This window comes from Bufo gargarizans, chromosome 9 (genome assembly GCF_014858855.1).
Source record: "Bufo gargarizans isolate SCDJY-AF-19 chromosome 9, ASM1485885v1, whole genome shotgun sequence".
NCBI lineage: Eukaryota > Metazoa > Chordata > Amphibia > Anura > Bufonidae > Bufo > Bufo gargarizans.
This window is the reverse complement of record NC_058088.1, coordinates 5,242,525-5,264,034: the sequence shown is the minus strand read 5'-3', so window position 1 is coordinate 5,264,034 and position 21,510 is coordinate 5,242,525. Positions and strand designations below refer to the sequence as shown.

General features: G+C 47.5%; 1 protein-coding gene across 2 annotated transcripts in view; it reads right to left on the bottom strand.

Annotated features, from left to right (window-relative positions):
* Nucleotides 1-9,164, bottom strand: part of PAK4 (p21 (RAC1) activated kinase 4) — a 61,616-nt gene extending 52,452 nt beyond the window's left edge. The window contains exon 1 of one of the 2 annotated variants that reach the window (XM_044305713.1): nt 9,023-9,164. The gene's annotated coding sequence lies outside the window, so the exon portion shown is untranslated. Of the gene's footprint in view, nt 1-9,007 lie in introns of both variants that reach the window. The other variant, XM_044305714.1, reaches the window with a different exon arrangement.
* Nucleotides 9,165-21,510: the final 12,346 nt, after the last annotated feature.

Below are 21,510 nucleotides of genomic sequence, written 5' to 3'. Positions count from 1 at the left end.
GCACGGCCAGGCGGACACCAAAACGACTTTTTCCTTCATGTCCGTGGATCCTTCAAAAATCAAGGAAGACCCACGGAAGAGAAAACAGACACGCATCACGGAACTACTGAACCCGTTTTTGCGGACCGCAAAAAAAAAAAAAAAACGGTCGTGTGCATGAGGCCTAACAATCATTCACACACGCTGGAAATGTCGGCAATGATCCCACATATGTTTTCCTCTCATTAAATAGTAAAGGAAACACAAGAGATTAGGAGTCAGAATCGGTGGAGGGTGGAGCGACGACTCTACAGAATGGTTGTCACCTCGTCAGTGTTACAAGACTAGTCTCCCCCGCAGACACTGCACCCATATTATACCTGTGACCCCTGGGTTACTGTATGACTGGACAGCGTCATAGGCCCCTATACAGACTGAGGGGGGGGGGGCACCCTTCTGTACAAGGCCTTAGGGCCACAGACGGATCAGTTGAGTGGAATCAGCTCCACACGATCCATAAGTCGCAGCACCTAGCGTTACATAATACGTACATTTTTACTTTGTGCTCCGTCTATAGGTGGATTACATCTGGGTAATTATTCACACCGTGCATTTCAAGACCGGAAACACACATTATAGAACTGGGGCAGCAGCTTCATTTCAAGAAAACAATTACGTCTCCAAGCACAGGGGGCGGAGCCTCTCCTTGCCTATAGTCTCCCAAGCACAGGGGGCTGAGCCTCTCCTTGCCTATAGTCTCCCAAGCACAGGGGGCGGAGCCTCTCCTTGCCTATAGTCTCCCAAGCACAGGGGGCGGAGCCTCTCCTTGCCTATAGTCTCCCAAGCACAGGGGGCTGAGCCTCTCCTTGCCTATAGTCTCCCAAGCACAGGGGGCTGAGCCTCTCCTTGCCTATAGTCTCCCAAGCACAGGGGGCTGAGCCTCTCCTTGCCTATAGTCTCCCAAGCACAGGGGGCTGAGCCTCTCCTTGCCTATAGTCTCCCAAGCACAGGGGGCTGAGCCTCTCCTTGCCTATAGTCTCCCAAGCACAGGGGGCTGAGCCTCTCCTTGCCTATAGTCTCCCAAGCACAGGGGGCTGAGCCTCTCCTTGCCTATAGTCTCCCAAGCACAGGGGGCTGAGCCTCTCCTTGCCTATAGTCTCCCAAGCACAGGGGGCTGAGCCTCTCCTTGCCTATAGTCTCCCAAGCACAGGGGGCTGAGCCTCTCCTTGCCTATAGTCTCCCAAGCACAGGGGGCTGAGCCTCTCCTTGCCTATAGTCTCCCAAGCACAGGGGGCTGAGCCTCTCCTTGCCTATAGTTTCCCAAGCACAGGGGGCTGAGCCTCTCCTTGCCTATAGTTCTCCCAAGCACAGGGGGCTGAGCCTCTCCTTGCCTATAGTCTTCCAAGCACAGGGGGCGGAGCCTCTGCCTATAGTCTCCCAAGCACAGGGGGCGGAGCCTCTGCCTATAGTCTCCCAAGCACAGGGGGCGGAGCCTCTCCTTGCCTATAGTCTCCCAAGCACAGGGGGCTGAGCCTCTCCTTGCCTATAGTCTCCCAAGCACAGGGGGCTGAGCCTCTCCTTGCCTATAGTCCCCCAAGCACAGGGGGCTGAGCCTCTGCCTATAGTCTCCCCAGCTGAGAAGAGATTAGGGCCTCTGCCTATCGTGTTTCCATATAGGGGGCAGGGGCCCTCCTGGACACTCTAGAGCACAGGGGACTCCAGAGCCTGGAGAATGGGGGCACGGACTCCCTATAATCTTTATGGAATGGGGGCACAGATAGTATGGAGCAGAGAGCCAAACTATTTCCATCACAGCTCATGCAGACATTGCTTATAGTTGTCTTCATCTGGGAAGAGGGGTTTCAACTGCTGCAAATTCAGCCTAATGTAGACACCCTAAAAATGAGCATGCTGAGAGTTGTAGTTCCACACCAGCTGGGGACAAGCTGTAATTTCCCTGCTGGCAGACAGCGATAGCCGGGGCTCAGGTAATGACAGGTGTGGATACACTTGTTCCTGGGGCAGGTCATGGCGTGCTGAACAGGCGGGCGTCTGTGCCTCGATACACCTGTCTCAGCCTGTCACACACCGGGCGGGCATCAGGTATCACTTGGTAACATTACACCACCCCAATAATAACCAATCTATCAAACCCCATTAACACCGGGGTCTGAGAGACCGTCTGCCGGCTAATTCCACATAAGCCATCATTGTCTTAGCTTGTTGTCCTAATCAAAGAACCAAAGTGCCACACCCAATCCTTACACCAGCCACATTGTGCCAACTGCAGGAGCTGCCGCACCTTCACCCCACTACTGCCTTAAAGGGGTTTTCTAAGACATTATAACTGATCAGAATCCGATCAATGGGGGTCCAACACCCAGGACCCCCGCTGATCAGCTGTTTGCGAAGGCACCGATGCTCGCAGTAGCGCCGCGGCCTTCTTACAGCTTCTCCTAGGCCAGTGACGACGCGTTTATCGGTCCCGTGGCCTGGGCGCAGTCCCATAGAAGTGAATAGGGTGAGCTACGATACCAAGAACGGCCACTTACACAATGGACGGCGCCGCTCAGTCCCATAGAAGTGAATAGGGTGAGCTACGATGCCTGTGCCCTTCTGGTTTCATCTTCAACATCTGCACAGTGAGACGATCTTCAGTGTAGTTGGCATCAGAAGCTGCCTGCGCAGGTGCAGACTGACACTACTGTGCATGCGTCGACTCCTCGGAGTGAACCTCTGAAGCCAAGTACAGCGAAGATTGGTTCACTGCGCAGTCGCTGAAAATACAAAACGGTGCATGCGCCAGATCTGAAGAAAAAAAAAAAAAAAAAAAAAGCACTGAGCCGTCAATCAGGGGGAAAAGGCAGCACGGGGGCGCGACCAGAATGACTTGGAGCGTCAATCCCCCTCCCCCTCCCCAAATTGCATACACTGCCTGGGATGAATAAAGTTATTTGTTGGCAATGTCTTCCATCAGATGCAACCGGCATCGTTGGGGACATGAGGACAATGCCTGTGAGGTACCGCGGGAGGTCGGGGAGGCATTATGGTGATGTCAGGTTCTCTTTAACCCTTCTCTGTTCAGGTTCACTGGGCAGGACAGGAAAGTCTCAGAGGAAATAACAGTCAATGGTCTCGCCCAGCAGAATGTACTGCAACACGGTCAGCGAGACCTAGTCCGTCCCAGGCAGCTGTTCACACACGGAGAATTATTTTTCTTCCAGAGTCTGAGTGAGAAATCTGGAGCGAAACGAATTCGCACAGCTAACCACGCTCACTTTTCAAAATTAGTGTGAGCAGTGTCAAAATACAAAAAGTCGCACGTCAGAATTGAGGAGCGCGGGATGTGATAAACCCCCCCCCCCCAAATGTGCAACAGTCGATACATTTGGAACAAAGTACGCTAGCGCAAAATCAAGAAAAACGGACTTCAAACATTAACCTCATAAGAAATCCCCCCCCGGGGGCTTTATCATAGAAAGGACACTTCATAAAGAGGTCCTCCAACAAAAACCCTTTACATACAAGCTGGCCACGAATCCCCCGTTATCTTAGGGCCACACAAATATGGCAGACCATTGTAAGACATAAAAGACTCAAGTCCACGACAGCGAACCACTCTGCCGGCGGCTTTTCATTCTGGTTCTTAAACAAGGGGTTAATAACGGGGTACCCCCTCTAGGATGTGCATACACCCTATAATGTCTCAGCAGGAGAACAACTGCTTTAAAGGGATAACTAACTGATCCCTGGGGGTCTAACCGCCGGGATCCCCCACCGATCCTGAGAATGAGGGTCCCCTTTCCCCAATCTGATGGTGCGGCAGCGGCCGGACCCCCACTCATCAGTTAGTTATTCCCTATTCACGGGATAACTTAAAACCCCTTTAAAGTGTAAAATCACCTTTGGGGATCCAGTCCTGCATACCAGGGAAGTGCATGCCGGGCAATCCCCTAAAATTCTTCTATTACCTAATTCATCGCTTTACAAGCCACACAGAGGGGAAGATGTGGCTCATACAGACGTGGACAAAATTGTTGGTACCCTTTGGTCAATGAAAGAAAAAGTCACAATGGTCACAGAAATAACTTTAATCTGACAAAAGTAATAATAAATTAAAATTCTATAAATGTTAACCAATGAAAGTCAGACATTGTTTTTCAACCATGCTTCAACAGAATTATGTAAAAAAATAAACTCATGAAACAGGCATGGACAAAAATGATGGTACCCCTAACTTAATATTTTGTTGCGCAACCTTTTGAGGCAATCACTGCAATCAAACGCTTCCTGTAACTGTCAATGAGACATCTGCACCTCTCAGCAGGTATTTTGGCCCACTCCTCATGAGCAAACTGCTCCAGTTGTGTCCGGTTTGAAGGGTGCCTTTTCCAGACTGCATGTTTCAGCTCCTTCCAAAGATGCTCAATAGGATTGAGGTCAGGGCTCATAGAAGGCCACTTTAGAATAGTCCAATTTTTTCCTCTTAGCCATTCTTGGGTGTTTTTAGCGGTGTGTTTTGGGTCATTGTCCTGTTGCAAGACCCATGACCTGCGACTGAGACCAAGCTTTCTGACACTGGCTAGTACATTTCTCTCTAGAATTCCTTGATAGTCTTGAGATTTCATTGTACCCTGCACAGATTCAAGACACCCTGTGCCAGACGCAGCAAAGCAGCCCCAGAACATAACAGAGCCTCCTCCATGTTTCACAGTAGGGACAGTGTTCTTTTCTTGATATGCTTCATTTTTTCGTCTGTGAACATACAGCTGATGTGCCTTGGCAAAAACTTCGATTTTTGTCTCATCTGTCCACAGGACATTCTCCCAGAAGCTTTGTGGCTTGTCAACATGTAGTTTGGCATATTCCAGTCTTGCTTTTTTATGATTCGTTTTCAACAATGGTGTCCTCCTTGGTCGTCTCCCATGTAGTCCACTTTGGCTCAAACAACGACGGATGGTGCGATCTGACACTGATGTTCCTTGAGCATGAAGTTCACCTTGAATCTCTTTAGAAGTCTTTCTAGGCTCTTTGTTACCATTCGGATTATCCGTCTCTTAGATTTGTCATCAATTTTCCTCCTGCGGCCACGTCCAGGGAGGTTGGCTACAGTCCCATGGATCTTAAACTTATGAATAATATGTGCAACTGTACTCACAGGAACATCTAGTTGCTTGGAGATGGTCTTATAGCCTTTACCTTTAACATGCTTGTCTATAATTTTCTTTCTGATCTCTTGAGACAGCTCTTTCCTTTGCTTCCTCTGGTCCATGTCGAGTGTGGTACACACCATATCACCAAACAACACAGTGATTACCTGGAGCCATATATATAGGCCCAATGGCTGATTACAAGGTTGTAGACACCTGTGATGCTAATTAGTGGACACACCTTGAATTAACATGTCCCTTTGGTCACATTATGTTCTGTGTTTTCTAGGGGTACCATCATTTTTGTCCATGCCTGTTTCATGAGTTTATTTTTTTACATAATTCTGTTGAAGCATGGTTGAAAAACAATGTCTGACTTTCATTGGTTAACATTTATAGAATTTTAATTTATTATTACTTTTGTCAGATTAAAGTTATTTCTGTGACCATTGTGACTTTTTCTTTCATTGACCAAAGGGTACCAACAATTTTGTCCACGTCTGTATCTGGGCAGGCCACAGTGAGAAGACTACTTCATTTAAAGGGGCTGTCCTGTTTGTTTTTTTTTTTATTTGCACCCTAGATAGCTGTACCTACTCGCCTCGGCTCCATTCCGGCTCCCAGTCCCTGCCTGTCACCTTTTGAATGGACAGGGTCACGTGCACCACTGTAGCCAATGACTGGCCTCAGCAGTAATGAGTCCCCAAGTGGCACGTGATGCAGCAGTGACGTTCCACTTGGGGACACAACCACTGAGGCAGCGGTGCACACAACCTCGTCAGTGTAGAAAGCCAAGGAGCCGCAACTGAGTAGCAGGGAGCAGGTAATTATGGATCTTTGCTGGGGTGCACTGTAGACATTCGGCTTAGCATGGACCTGGTCACATGCTCTGATGCAGCAAATGAATTCGCTGATGTGCTGCTTGTGGGTGCGGCACCGCTGAAGCCAGTCATTGGCTGCAGCAGAGCGTGTGACCATGTCCATGCTAAGCTGGGTGTCAACAGTGCGCGGACCGGAACATGGACACAGAGGAGACTGCGCAGGGGACCGGGTAAGTATTAATCTTCAGCTTAGGAAGTCAGGCCGCAGAAACTTCCTAAAATGTCCTTATTCCTGGAGAACCCCTTTAAGAGAAACCAAGCACAAATTTCTAATCGTCCTGGCTCTGGGATCGGTCACCACAATGTCACATCAGCCGTTACTGGCAGAGACAACGTGACAAGGGTCCCAGCGCAGCCCCCAGCCCTGACAACTAGCATATCACTGACACTGATAAAGGACAGAATCCCTCACTGGTCACACAGCGCTCACCAGCACGACCAGTAAGATTATTTATAGCACCGACTTACCTCCCGAAATACCCTATATAAATGTACGATGGACGGCAGAATACACACCAGTCTGATCAGTGGGGTCCGACCTCTGAGACCCCCACTCATGAGCAGGTGTTAGCTTTCAGTATCTCCCATCCACATGCACCCTCTCCCCACTAAAGGGGTATTTCCATTCTACAGGTGTATCACTAGGATGACTGGACCCCAATGCGTGGCCGCCCCCCCATCTTTTTCGGGAGCTTAAGCAAATCTTATGGGGAAAGGGGATGATTTGAATGTATATATATTTTTTATATTTTAAAGGGGTTGTCCACACTTTTAAGGCTACTTTCACACTAGCGTTCGATCGGATCCGTTCTGAACGGATCCGCTCATATTAATGCAGACGGCGGCTCCGTTCAGAACGGATCCGTCTGCATTATAACTTAGAAAAATTTTCTAAGTGTGAAAGTAGCCTGAGCGGATCCGTTCAGACTTTACATTGAAAGTCAATGGGGGACGGATCCGCTTGAAGATTGAGCCATATGGTGTCATCTTCAAGCGGATCCGTCCCCATTGACTTCCATTATAAGTCTGGACGGATCCGCACGCCTTCGCACGGCCAGGCGGACGACCGAACGCTGCTTGCAGCGTTCAGGTGTCCGCTCACTGAGCGGAGCGGAGGCTGAGCGCTGGCAGGCGGATGCATTCTCAGTGGATCCGCCTCCACTGAGAATGCATTAGGGCCAGACGGCTGCGTTCAGGGCCGCTTGTGAGCCCCTTCAAACGGAGCTCACGAGCGGACACCTGAACGCAGGTGTGAAAGGAGCCTAATATTGATGACCGGTACTATCACCAATATAAATAAGTGGACAACCACTTTAAAATGTGTAAAAAAAAAAAAATAATAAAAAAATTTTTTTTTAAAGGGGTTGTCCACACTTTTAATACACCAATATCAGATTGCCTGGCGTACACATTTTAAAGGGGTTGTCCACTTATTTATATTGGTGATAGTACAGGTCGTCCATATCAGACCAGCAGGGGGACGACAGTTGTAATTACGCTGTTTGCCGCTGCAATGTGGACAGCGAGCAGGTAGACAGTGAAGAAAGAACACAGCGCTGGCTCAGCTTTTTCTGTCAGCCCCAAAGAAATGAATGCACATGCGCAGTACGCCCCAATTCACTTCTATGGGGAACCGGCTTGTGGTGGCTGGACTGGAGTCCTCCAGCCACCACCTTGCGGGGCTCCGTTCTTGATATAGGTGCGGGTCCCAGCAGTGGGACCTGCACCTGAAAGACAATGGGGGCATATCCTAGCGATATGCCCCCATTGTCTGGGATGAGCCCCCTTTAAAGGTTATTCTCATCTCATACAATGGGGGCATATTGTCTCCGAAAGTGGTGGAGACTGGAGCCACCCTCCATTCATTTTCTATGGGGTCTCCGAAAATAGCCACGCGCTGGATCGGCTATTTCCGTCGGGTCCATAGAAGTGAATGGAAGGGGTGGCCGGTCATGCGCTCCTATTCACTTCTATGGGGAGCCGGCTTGGTGGTGGCCGGACCGGAGTCCTCCAGCCACCACTTTGCAGGGCTCCGCTCCCGATATAGGTGCGGGTCCCAGTGGTGGGACACGCACCTATAAGACAATAGGGGCATATCCTAGCGATATGCCCCCATTGTCTGCAATGAGACAACCCCTATAAGTTCCCTTAGGGGACGTGAACATGCAATCCTTAGATCACATCTCCCATTGACTGCTATGATTTACTATTGCAGTCTATGGGACATTTAATACATTCCTATGGAGGCCTGCCATCGGGCTTCATAAAAACTATCGCTGTGGTTCCGAAATCCTTGCCCCGGGTGCCGGAACGCCGAGCTACACCTCTCCCCGCACCTATCTGACATCCCAGCGATAGGTGGGCAATGTCTGAGATGGGAATACATCTTTACTGGGATGTTCAAAGAACGTAATTAACATTTTTTAATTGTATATGTGATTATTTGCATAAAATACCATTTACTGCACATACTCTACATATAAAAAGAAAAAAAAACGACACTTATTAGGGATCCACACGTAAATGACAGGTTATTCAGTGTGAAAAGTGCGCACAGTGTAAGCAAAGTAAAAAAGCAATGTCAAAAATCACTTTTTCTATACTTGCAACACAAAAAGAGGGGGGAAAAAATACAAAGTATTTTATATGTACAAACAGCACCAAAAATGCAATTTTTTTCACATAAAACTAGGCCTTATGCAGCCCTGTCAAGAAAAAAAAAAAAGTTCTGGCTACTTTGGAGGGGATGGAAATTATCTGGTCATTAAAGGGTTAAAACTTGTCTGGCCAGGGCAGTTACCATGACAACGCCCTGGGCACCCTGCAAGCACCCCCACAACTTTCCCAGTGACATCACGCACCCAATCTCAACTAGATCGGGCGATTAACATCGTACAACACACACTATGAACAAGTCACTTCTTGACTAGTGGAGCATGCGCCAGTTACTTCGCTTCAACGACCGGCACAAAGTACTTTCCATAGCGTTCCGCCCACCTTCCCAGTCGTTACCTGAAACCCAGGCTGTCCTCTCCTCACTGTCCTCCGGCCCCAGGCGCCATGTTGTCCTACGAGCTTCAACATCCGGGGACTCCTAGCTCCCAAGGCGCCGGCTGCCCAGCAACGCCGTACGCCGTAAGCGGCCCCGCCTGCTTAGCGAGGAAGCGTGCCTTCATTGGTCAGAACAGCTGTCACTCTTCGAATGAAAGCTATTTGATTGGGTGGACTAGGCGAAAGTCTTGTCGGGTGGATGAAGCCCTCTGATTGGCTGAGAGAGGATTCGTATCACGCACATTTGTTTTGTTGGCCTCGGCTGGGGGGCGGTGAAGTTGTCTGCAGCCCAGGAGCCATATTGGCGGAGCCTGGGTGACATGGTCACAAGTTACCATAGTTTGTGAGGGGAAGCAGAGCTTCATACTAAAGCCTGAAAATAGTTAATTATAAGTTCTGCAACTTTTGTAATGTACTTTGTGTTTAATTTCCTCATTGTTTCCGAGTTTGCTGTCAGTGAAAGGAAACATCTGCGTGGAGATTTATGAAAATTGTAAGAAAAACGGTCGCTGTGGCCCCTTCCAAATGGCAACCAATCACATTGCCGCTTTCATTTATATTGTTTTAGACAATTTTCATAAATCTGCCCCAAATTTTGCTTATGTTAGGAGTAGTGTTGAGCGAACTTGTGTTTTAAGTTCGGCGTCTAAAGTTCGGGATCAGGTTATCGAAGAATCGCGTTATGGATTCCGCTACCCCGGACCAAGTTATGGTCCATGGTATCGGAATCCATAACGCGATTCTTCGATAACCCGAACCCGAACTTTAGACGCCGAACTTAAAACACAAGTTCACTCAACACTAGTTAGGAGTCTGGTCACACCGATGTGTGTGAAGGCTGGCAGGGCTCTCATGTAGGCCCCAGACCAGCCTTCAGTAATTTCCAGCAGGCTGCGCCTCTCTGGCGCAGCCTGCTGGTCAATGTTAGAATAGCATTGCCATTAAAATGCAATGCACTAGCAGGCATGATCAACCTGCAGCCCTCCAGCTGTTGCAAAACTACAACTCCCTTCATTACCGGACAGCCTACAGCAGGGAAGGGTGGGAGTTGTAGTTTTACAACAGCTGGAGGGTTGCAGGTTGAGCATCTCTGCACTATAGGGATAATGCATTGCATTTTATAAGCAATCAAAATACTGTCTGTTATAGTCCCCTTGTGGGACTATTAAGTGGTAAAGAAAAAAAAAACCATTTATTAAATTTTAAAAAATTCCATTAAAGAAAATACGCTTTTCCATTAAAAATCAAGCCCTCACACAACTCCATAGAAAGAAAAAGAAAAAAGTTATGGGTCTTGGAAAGCAGTATTGCAAAAACATTTTGTTCTTTAAAAAAAAAAAAAGGGGAGTTTTATTGCAAAAAAGTAGTAAAACATAAAAAAAACTATACGTATTTGGTATGGCTGTAATCATACTGATCCAGAGAATAAAGATATTATGTTATTTATACCGAAAAATTAACACCATAAAATTTGTAACTTAAAAACGCAGTGGCAGTATTGCTGTTTTTCCCATCTCCCTCCCAGAAAGAGTTAATAAAAGTTAATCAGAATGCTATGTGTACCCCAAAATGGTGCCATTAAAAACTACAACTTGTCCCGCAAGAAACAAGCCCTCATGAAGCTATATAGTTGGAAAAATAAAAAAGTTATAGCTCTTGGAAGGCGATTATGAAAAGAGGAAGAAAAACTCTTGGTCAGTAAGGCCTCATGCACACGACAGTATATTATACTAAGAACTGTGTACATGACTGCCCCCTGCTGCCTGGCAGCACCCGATCTCTTACAGGGGGCCGTGATCAGCACAATTAACCCCTCAGGTGCCGCATTAACCCCTCAGACCCCCCTCCCTCCCCTGTATTTAACTCATTGGTGGCCAGTGCAGCCTCCCTCCCCTGTATTTAACTCATTGGTGGCCAGTGCGGCCTGCCCCCCCCCCCCCAATTAAAATCCCCCCCACCCCCCATCATTGGTGGCAACGGAGAGTTCCAATCGGAGTCCCAGTTTAATCGCTGGGGCTCCAATCGGTTACCATGGAAACCAGGACGCTACTGCAGTCCTGGTTGCCATGGTTACTTAGCAATAGTAGAAGCATCATACTTACCTGCTGGCTGCTGCGATGTCTGTGTCCGGCCGGGAGCTCCTCCTACTGGTAAGTGACAGGTCTGTGCGGCGCATTGCTAAATGATCTGTCACTTACCAGTAGGAGGAGCTCCCGGCCGGACACAGACGTCGCAGCAGCCAGCAGGTAAGTATGATGCTTCTACTATTGCTAAGTAACCATGGCAACCAAGACTGAAGTAGCGTCCTGGTTGCCATGGTTACCGATCGGAGTCCCAGCGATTAAACTGGGACTCCGATCAGAACTCCGCTGCCACCAATGATCGGGAGGGGGGGGGGGGGGGGAGGCCCCACACTAGCCACCAATGTTATTAATGCAATAGAGGGAGGGAGGGGGGCGCACACTGCCACCAACGTATTAATACAATAGAGGGAGGAGGGGGGGGGCGCACACTGTGCCACCAATGTATTAATATAATAGAGGGAGGAAGGGGGGGGCGCACACTGTGCCACTAATATTATTATTACAATAGAGGGAGGGAGGGGGGGCCGCACTGGCCACCAATGAAATTTAAACTGGGGAGGGAGGGGGGTCTGCCCCCTGCTGCCTGGCAGCCCCGGATCTCTTAGGCCCCCTGCACACGATCAGGATTGCGTGCGGATTTTCCGTGCGGATTTGCGTGCGGAAAATCCGCACCGTAGGTCATGTACATTGTATTCTATGAGAATTTGAAATTCTCAATGCACACGATGCGGATTTTTTCCGCGCGGATTTTGACCTGCGGTGCGGATTTTAAAATCCGCGACATGTCAATTAATTTTTTTTTTCCTGACCGGATTTTCTTCATTCATTTAGTGAAATCCGCATGCCGAAAATCCGCACCAAATCCGCACGCAAATCCGCATGCAAATCCGCATCAATTAATGCGGATTGACCGCACAGATTTGCCTGCGAACACCTGCGGATTTCAGTGCGGATTCTCCGCACATGAATCCTGAACGTGTGCATGTCGCCTTACAGGGGGCTATGATACGCACAATTAACCCCTTCAGGTGCAGTACCTGAGGGGTTAATTGTACGGATCACGGCCCCCTGTAAGAGATCGGGTGCTGCCAGGCAGCAGGGGGCAGTCATGTACACAGTTTGTAGTATATTCTAACTAGAAGCGTCCCCATCACTATGGGAACGCCTCTGTGTTAGAATATACTGTCGGATCTGAGTTTTCACAAAGTGAAAACTCAGCTCTGAAAAAGCTTTTATGTAGACGGATCTTCAGATCCGTCTGTATGAAAGTAACCTACGGCCACGGATGCCAATCTTGTGTGCATCCGTGTTCTTTCACGGACCCATTGACTTGAATGGGTCCGTGAACCGTTGTCCGTCCAAAAAATAGGACAGGTCATATTTTTTTGACGGACAGGATACACGGATCACGGAGGCGGATGACAAACGGTGCATTTTCCGAGTTTTCAACGGACCCATTAAAAGTCAATGAGTCCGCAGAAAATCACGGAAAACGGAACAACGGCCACGGGTGCACACAACGGTCGTGTGCATGAGGCCTAAGGCCCAAGACAGGCTGGTCACTAATGGGTTAATGTCTCTTTCCCTGCTGGATTTATTGAGTATTTGTTTACATTGACTATTTCACCCTGTATCTGGTCCTCCCTTAGCCCAAATGTAGCCCCCTCCCCTCTTGGTCACGCCTGAGCGAACACTGAGTGGTATAAATCTAAGTCCTTGGCTCTTTCAGATCTTGGTCTTTGCCATAGAACATCTTTCAAGTGCACATACCGAATTATACTAGAAGGGGACCAAAGGTAATTACAGACATAGTTAATGCAAACAATGTTTCAATTTTTCCTCTTACTCTTCCCACTTTTCCACAACCTCCTGAAATACCCCAACATCCATCCACCCAGCAAGGAACTATTCATCTATCCCTCCATCTTACCTTCTCATCTGACCGCTTGCTCAAACCTGTTTGGCAACGTAAAACACTTCCTTCCCAAACACACACAGACACCTCATGCCCTCTCTTATTCTCACCTACTAATACTTTCTCTTCTTCTCCTTACTGCTGGTGATATCTCTACAAATCCAGGCCCCCCTCAGCAAATCCCCACTATCACCTCCATGTCCCACTACAAATCTCCTTCTACAAATTTCTGCAACCCCTTGAACATAATACCCATTCCTCTGACCCCTGCTCCTTTGGTTCCTCTTGCAGGTGCATTATGGAATGCACGCTCTGTCTGTAACAAACTGTCCTACATTTATGACTTTTTCATCTCTCAAAAACTTTTCTTTCTGGAAACATGGCTGACACCTCCTCCCCTGCTGCACTCTCCTATAGCGGATTTAATTTCACTCACACCCCCGCCCCGGCAGCAAACATGGTGGAAGAGTTGGTCTTCTCCTATCAGACACCTGCTCCTACAGCCCAACTCCACTGCTACCCTCCATTACGCTCACCTGATTTGAAGTACACTCTGTTCGCATCTACTCTCCCTCCAACCTTCAAGTAGCCGGCATTTACCTGACCCCCAGGCCCAGCCACTATCTTTCTTGACCACTTTAACACCGGGTTACTACACTTACTTTCTGCCGACATCCCCACTATCATCATGGGTGACTTCAACATTCCTATTGACACCTGCCACTCAGCCACCTCTAAACTCCTATCACTCTCTTCCTCCTTCGGCCTCTCACAGTGGTCTTCAGCTCCCACCCACAGAGATGATCACCTTTCTAATTTGCCTCTACTGCTATCCAACCACAACCTACTTTCCTTTGGTCCACACACTAGCACCCCCCCCCCCCCTCCCCACAGGAACCTTAAACATCTCGACTTTTGCTTGCTTTCTGACTCTCTTCTGCCACTCTCTACCATTTGTTCCCGCCAAGACCCAGATACTGCCACCACCCAATATGACACCACAATAAGTACAGCTCTGGACACTGTTGCCCCCCTCACACACAATAAAACCCGAAAAATCAACAGACAACCCTGGCACACCAACTTGACCAAAGAACTCAGACAAGCTTTTAGGGCTGCAGAACTGTGATGTAAGAAATCCCATTCTAAGGATCACTTCACTGCATACAAGCAATTCCTCATTTTCAAATCCTCACTCGCTGATGCAAAACAGGCGACTTCTCATCTCTCATATCTTCCCGTTTCCCAACTTTTTAACACTTTAAACTCCCTTCTCCGTCCCCAGCGCCCCCACCCTCTCCTCTCAGCTGAGGACTTTGCCACATACTTCAAACAAAAGATAGTCAACATCAGAGAAAGCTTCAGTGCACAGTTCCCACAGACCCTCTACACAACTGCTCGGTCCTCTTCTCCCAAAACCCACTTCTCCACCATTATAGAGGAAAAACTCTCCATTCTACTCTCCAGATCACATCTCACCACCTGTGCACTTGACCCAATCCCATCCCTAACCTCACCACAGTGTTTATCCCAGCCCTAACTCATCAACCTATCACTAACCTCTGGTGTCGTCTTCCCCTCCTCAAAAAGCCTTCACTTGGCCCATCTTCTTTGTCCAGTTATCGCCCCATATAAATACTTCCGTATGCCTCAAAGCTACTTGAGCAACATATCCATTCTGAACTGTCCTCTCGTCCCTCCTCTTGCTCCCTCTTTGACCGCCTACAATCTGGCTTCCGACCCCACCACTCAACTGAGGCTGCCCTCACGAAAGTCAACAATGACCTACTAACAGCCAAAACCGAAAAACATTACTCTGTCCTCCTCCTCCTTGACCTGTCCTCTGCCTCTGACACTGTCGACTATCCCTTCTGTTACAAACTCTCTCATCTCTTGGCATCACTGACCTGGCCCTCTCCTGGATCACATCATACCTCACAGACCGGACATTTAGCGTCTCCCACTCCCGCACCACCTCCTCGTCTCATTCCCTCTCTGTTGGTGTCATGCAAGGCTCTGTCCTAGGACCCCTGCTCTTCTCTATCTACACTTTCGGCCTGGGACAGCTCATAGAGTCCCATGGCTTTCAGTATCACTTTTATGCTGACACACAAATCTACCTCTCTGGTCCAGACATCACCACCTTACTATCCAGAATCCCACAATGCCTATCTTCCATATCCTCCTTCTCCTCTCGCTTTCTAAAACTTAACATGGATAAAACTGAATTCATCATCTTTCCCCCATCTTGCTCAACCTCGCGCAACAGACCTATCTATCACGATTAGTGTTGAGCGAACTTGTGTTTAAAGTTCGGCGTCTAAAGTTCGGGTTATCGAAGTATCCCTTTATGGATTCTAAATTCCGCTATGGTCCGTGGTAGCGGAATCCATAACGCGATTCTTCGATAACCCGAACTTTAGACGCCAAACTTAAAACACAAGTTTGCTAAACACTAATCACTATCAATGGCTGAACACTCTCGCCGGTCACCCAAGTCTTCTGCCTTGGAGTGACCTTGGATTCTGCTCTTTCCACCACCTGCCGCCTCCAACTCAAAAACATCTCCCGCATCCGCGCTTTCCTTAACTTTGAATCTGCAAAAATGCTTGTGCACGCCCTCATCTCCCACCTAGACTACTGTAACATTCTCCTCTATGGCCTTCCATCTAGCACTGTCGCACCCCTCCAATCTATCCTCAAATCTGCTGCCCGATAATCCACCTCCCACCCTCTTACTCCAATGCCTGTCCCCGTTGCCAATCCCTTCACTTGCTCCCCATTGAATTCAGTTCAAAATACTAACAAATATATACAAGGGTGTCCACAACCTGTCCCCTCGCTACATCTCTGAGCTACTTTCCTGATACATCCCCACACGCAATCTCCGATCCTCACAAGACTTCCTTCTCTCCTCTTATCACAATCGCCTCTGAGATTTCTCCTGTGAATCCCCCATACTCTGGAACTCGCTACCCCAACATATCAGACTCTCGCCTACAGTGGAATCCTTCAAAAGAAACCTGAATACCCACCTCTTCAGACAAGCCTGCAACCAGTGACCCTGCTGCCTCTATACCGCCACGACCAGCTTCACCCGCACCTACTGTGTCCTTCTCCCATACCATGTAGATTGTAAGCCCTCACGGGCATTGCCCTCTCTCCTTCTGTACCAGTCTGTAACTCGTCTTGTTTATGCTTAGTGCAATTGTCTGTATTATGTATGTATACCTCTCCTCATATGTACAGCGCTATAATAATAAATGCCATGTGCTGAAGTGAGACAACCCCTTTAATGGGCCTTGGAACTATATTAGTCGTAAAAATAGTTGCAAGTCCCTTTTGTGAGGAGTCGTGCATCAATTTTTGGTCACACGGCTGGTTTTACACCATGTCGGGTGGAGCAGGGGCAAATTTATTAACATTTACGACCGGAAGACATAAATGTTGGACAAAGATTCAACGCCAGACACACTGAGGAATGTAGATTTGCCTAATTTATGACAAAGAGCGCGCATTTTGAAGCTTTTGGCTTTTTTCCTGCCATTTTGACATCTTCTTCTATAGAGGAAAAATACCCGGTTCACAGAAAAAAATGCATAAAAAAAAAAAGCCATAAAAGCGCAAGCTGTATGGAAAAAAGTGAGCGGTTTCTTTAGCATTTTTTTGTGTCAAAAAACGCCAGTGAAAAATTGTTAGTAAGGGACTGTCTAGAAAGTCGGGCGTCTCATAGGCCAGTTTCAGACAAGGGAGTTGACGGCGAGAAACGCATTTCACGCCTGATTTATCAAAACTGTCTTAGTTGCCCATAGCAACCAGTCAGATCTCAGTTTTCATTTACTAATGGGCTCTGACTGGTTGCTATGGGCAACAAAGACAGTGTGGGAGTGTGATTTCCCAGCCTGAAACTCTACTCTTCTTGTAACAGGATCTGACGGCATTATAATCATTTCCAATGCTGTGAGTTCCTGCCTGACAACGGCTCTAGTGAACTGAACTGACGGCATTTTGTCAGTACAGTGCATTACAGATGATGCCGGACAGGGACACACAGCATTATAAATTACTATAATGCCATCAGGTCCCGTTACAAGAGCAGAGTTCAGGATGGGGAATCGCACTCCCAGATGGGGCGTGTTCCTTGCAGTCAGTTCACTCGTCTGGAACTGGCCATACAAGGGTGCCTGTACACACATCAGGTATTTTAATGCAGTTTTTGTAGTCAAAACCAGGTGTGTACCATGAAGGGAGAGGAAGTATGTTCACATGATTGTATAAAGGTATGACCGCACGGCTCAGCTGCGACAAGGCCGATGTGCGTTCACGTACCGCTCGGGTATGCGAGCACTAATTAATCTAACGTGTTTTCGGGGTATAAGACGCACCTAGGATTTAGAGGAGGAAAATAATGAAAAATCAGACATTTAAAAAAAAGTTTGCTCGCCACTCCTTGGTCTTCTTCCAGCCCGCGCTGTACTGTGACATGACATGTCTACGTGCACTACGTCTTGACGCTGTACGCGGTCAGGACACAGTGCAGAGCGGGGCCCGGAAGAAGACCAAGGAGCGGTGAGTAGAGCCTGCGCAGAGCTTCTCTCACCACTCCCCGTGCCTCCTGTATACTGATGACCGCTTCCATCATGGAAGAGGTCATTAGCATTCGGACTATAAAACGCACTGCCATTTTTCGGGGGAAAAAGTGCGTCTTAGGCCTCTTTCACGCGAACGTATGATGGCTGTGCCCGTGCTGCAGACCGCAAATTGCAGTGCACAACGCACGGGCACCGACCGCGGGCCAGCCGCATTGGGGTCAGCGATCCGTCCGTTCTGCAAAGAGATAGGACAAGTTGTATCTTTTTGCAGCACGGAACGTAACCCCACGAAAGCACTCCGTAGTGCTTCCGTTCCGCATCTCCGGATTTGCGGACCCATTCAAGTGAATAGGTCCGCATCCATGATGTGAAATGCACACGACCGGTGTCCCGTGTATTGCGGAAGCCGCCGTCTGTGGGCCATAATACGGCCACGGGCAGCACAGGCCTTATAGTCTGAAAAATACGGTAATTAGAACTGCACTGTTTAGTTGATCTGCATTGTTCATGGCTGCCTGGTATCGCAGGTACTGCCCGGCCATTAACAGTACACACTGACTAAACAGTGGAGTCCTAATTAGTTTAATTAGAGCTTGCTGTGGCTCGTACGGCTGCAGGGTACTCGACCACACAGTATGGTCATACCCTTAGGACCACATGGAGCGTCTGTACTGCACTTGAGATGTGGCCTCCTGAGTCCCAGATGCATCCTATTAATTTATAACCGCATTGTTTACTCTGTCGTCATTGTTAATCGCCATGCGGTTTTTCATGTTACTGTGTGGTGATTAACAAGGAAGACAGTGGTTGTAATAAATTAATAGGATGCAGGAGGAGGCTGGTATGACCGCACAATACTCAGCCACAGGTGGCCACATCCCACACTAAACCCACATTAAAATTCCACATGTTAAAGCCTTTTTTTATTTTATTTTTTTATGCAGTTTTCCGTTTGAGGTGGGTTTTGTTGTTGTGCTATTTAGGCTTCCCATTGATTTCGATGGGAATTTCCATACAGAATCTGCACCAAGAGCTAGGCTTACACACATGCAGAGGAACAAGCGAGTGCAGACAGTTCTGGGATAGGCAGGTGAAGTAACTGGGCAGGTGTGACCACCAAACTTCATTGCCATGGGTGGACATTACCTGCAGCAAATGAATTTATAAGCAAAGACACATGGGGAGGGGGGGCATTTACAAAGACCAGCGTTTTATACCAGCACTGCGCTGCTGGAGGATTCGGCCAGCGTTTTATACCAGCACTGCGCTGCTGGAGGATTTGGCGACCGCCTCGGCATAAATTAGGCGCACCTCCTGCCGTGCGCCTGGAGTGAAAACTACTCCTCCTCCTGTCCCTGACTGGAGCACTTTTCACTCCTCCTATACGCCTGCAAAAGATGCTAAATTTGTCGGGGCCAAAGTTCCAGCTGACCTCGCCCCCACCATTCTGAGATGTCAAATGGGGTGCAAAAACATTTAAAAAGTAGCAAAACAGGTTTGAAACATAGAATGTGTCGGCAGATAAGAACCATTTGGCCCATCTAGTCTGCCCAATAGACTGAATACTATGAATAGCCCCCGGCCCTATCTTATATGAAGGATGGCCTTATGCCTATCCCATGCATGCTTAAACTCCTTCACTGTATTTGCAGCTACCACTTCTGCAGGAAGGCTATTCCATGCATCCACTACTCTCTCAGTAAAGTAATACTTCCTGATATTACTTTTAAACATTTGCCCCTCTAATTTAAAACTATGTCCTCTTGTGGTAGTTTTTCTTCTTTTAAATATTCTCTCCTCTTTTACCTTGTTGATTCCCTTTATGTATTTAAAAGTTTCTATCATATCCCCTCTGTCTCGTCTTTCTTCCAAGCTCTACATGTTAAAGTATAACTGTCATATATATTTATTTTTTTTGGGAGTATTGGATTGTGGTGATTAATATCTCCTTGGAGGCCCTATTTCAACTTTTCACTGTGTATTCAATTACCCCTTAATTCCACAGTTTTGTTCCCTGTACTGCCTCCTTTTACCTGTGCTTAAAATAGGGTTTAAAAAAAACAAAAATAAGGGTGGGGGGAAGGTACAGGAGAGGCGCCAAACCGAGCAAAAAAATACACTAAAAATTATTTCGTATCAAGGTGCTAAAGTGCTAGCATATTATACATGTAGGTCAAAAAATATATTAAACATAAAAAACTTTTTGTTTAAATAAAAAAAAAAAAAAAAGGAAGTTGAAAATAGAATCGTTGAAATAAAATCGTTGAAATAAAATGAGGTCCCTGCTGTGGTGAACACAGAGGGTTAGAGGTGGAGGTTAAAAAACCAAGGTTAAAAACAAGGAATGAAATGGATGAACAGACATCACTGAGACTCTACACACGATCCTGGCCAGGGGGGAATCGTCACAGGTGTTTTATGCTTATCCTGCTGACGACCCCCCAGTGAAGTAAGTGCCTCATTGGATGTCTGTTCATCCATTTTATTCCTTGTTTTTAACCTCCACCTCTAACCCTCTGTGTTCACCACAGCAGGGACCTCATTTTATTTCAACGATTTTATTTCAACGATTCTATTTTCAACTTCCTTTTTTTTTTTTATATAAAAAAGTTTTTTATTTAGACAGTTTTTTATGTTTAATATATTTTTTGACCTACGGTACATGTATAATATGCTAGCACTTTAGCACCTTGATACGAAATAATTTTTAGTGTATTTTTTTGCTCGGTTTGGCGCCTCTCCTGTACCTTCCCCCCACCCTTATTTTTGTTTTTTCAAAATCTACATTGAGTGCCCTGATTGGACACTTTTCGGCTGCCACCCTTGCGCTACTCAAACTCCAGTCACCACCACTGTCGGCGCCTACTGTCAGACACAAGGGGATTTTCCTTTCTAGATCCTTTAGTGTCTGAATAAACCTCCTCCTTTTTTTTTCTTCCTCTTCCTATTAAAATAGGGTTGCTAGGCATGGTCCGTCTATGTGTTGAAGGACAGAGGACGCAGAAGCACGGAGGACGCAGAAGCACGCTGCGTGCAAGGTCAGATTACTGACAGCCAGGGACTGTGTGTAAATGATTAAAGCCAGGTCCTCCCCAGCAGCTGCTAACAGTGCCTGGGCTGTGTGCACTTCTCCCTGTCCCTGCGCTTGGCAGACGCTCCCTCACTCAGCAGAGCTGGAGAATGCAGAGTTGAAGCAGCGCAGGGAACGGAGATCTGCCGTCTGCTCAGTGTATAAGAGAAAGCAACATGTGGTAAGAGGACCCCTTTGTGCTCCAGGACATTAACCCTTTAGGGGGGGGGGGGGATCTGGTTGCTGACACTTTTGGGGGGCTATTGTTACTGGCTAGTGAGGGCAGGCGGGATTCGCCTCAGGGTGAGGGCAGTGGCGGCCATCTTAACTGAATAGTGAAATTGCAGTTTTATGCAGACTGGTTGCTAAGGGCTGAATCTTATTAAATATGGGGTAAGTCAGTCTAATAGTAACTGATTCTGGAATATCATGTTATTAGTAACTAGATATATGAAAATTGAAATTAGGGTCTTTACAAAGACCGGTCTTTGATTCCCCCTGCGCTGGCGGCGGATGCGCATAATTTATGACAATAAATTAGGTGCCTCTATGGCAGACCGTGCGTCTTGGGTGAAAAAAAAAAAAAAACTCCACTCCCGGAATGCAGTGGTTTTTTCACCAACATGTATACATGTTTCCTGGCGTAAATGTTGCGAGGGCATTTAAAAAGTCACATAACTGGGTCTTGCGACTTTTTTTTTTAATGCCAAAAACTGGCGTAAAAATTTTAGTAACCCCCCCTCCCCATTAAGTACATAAATGCGGATAACCCTGGAATAGTGCAATAA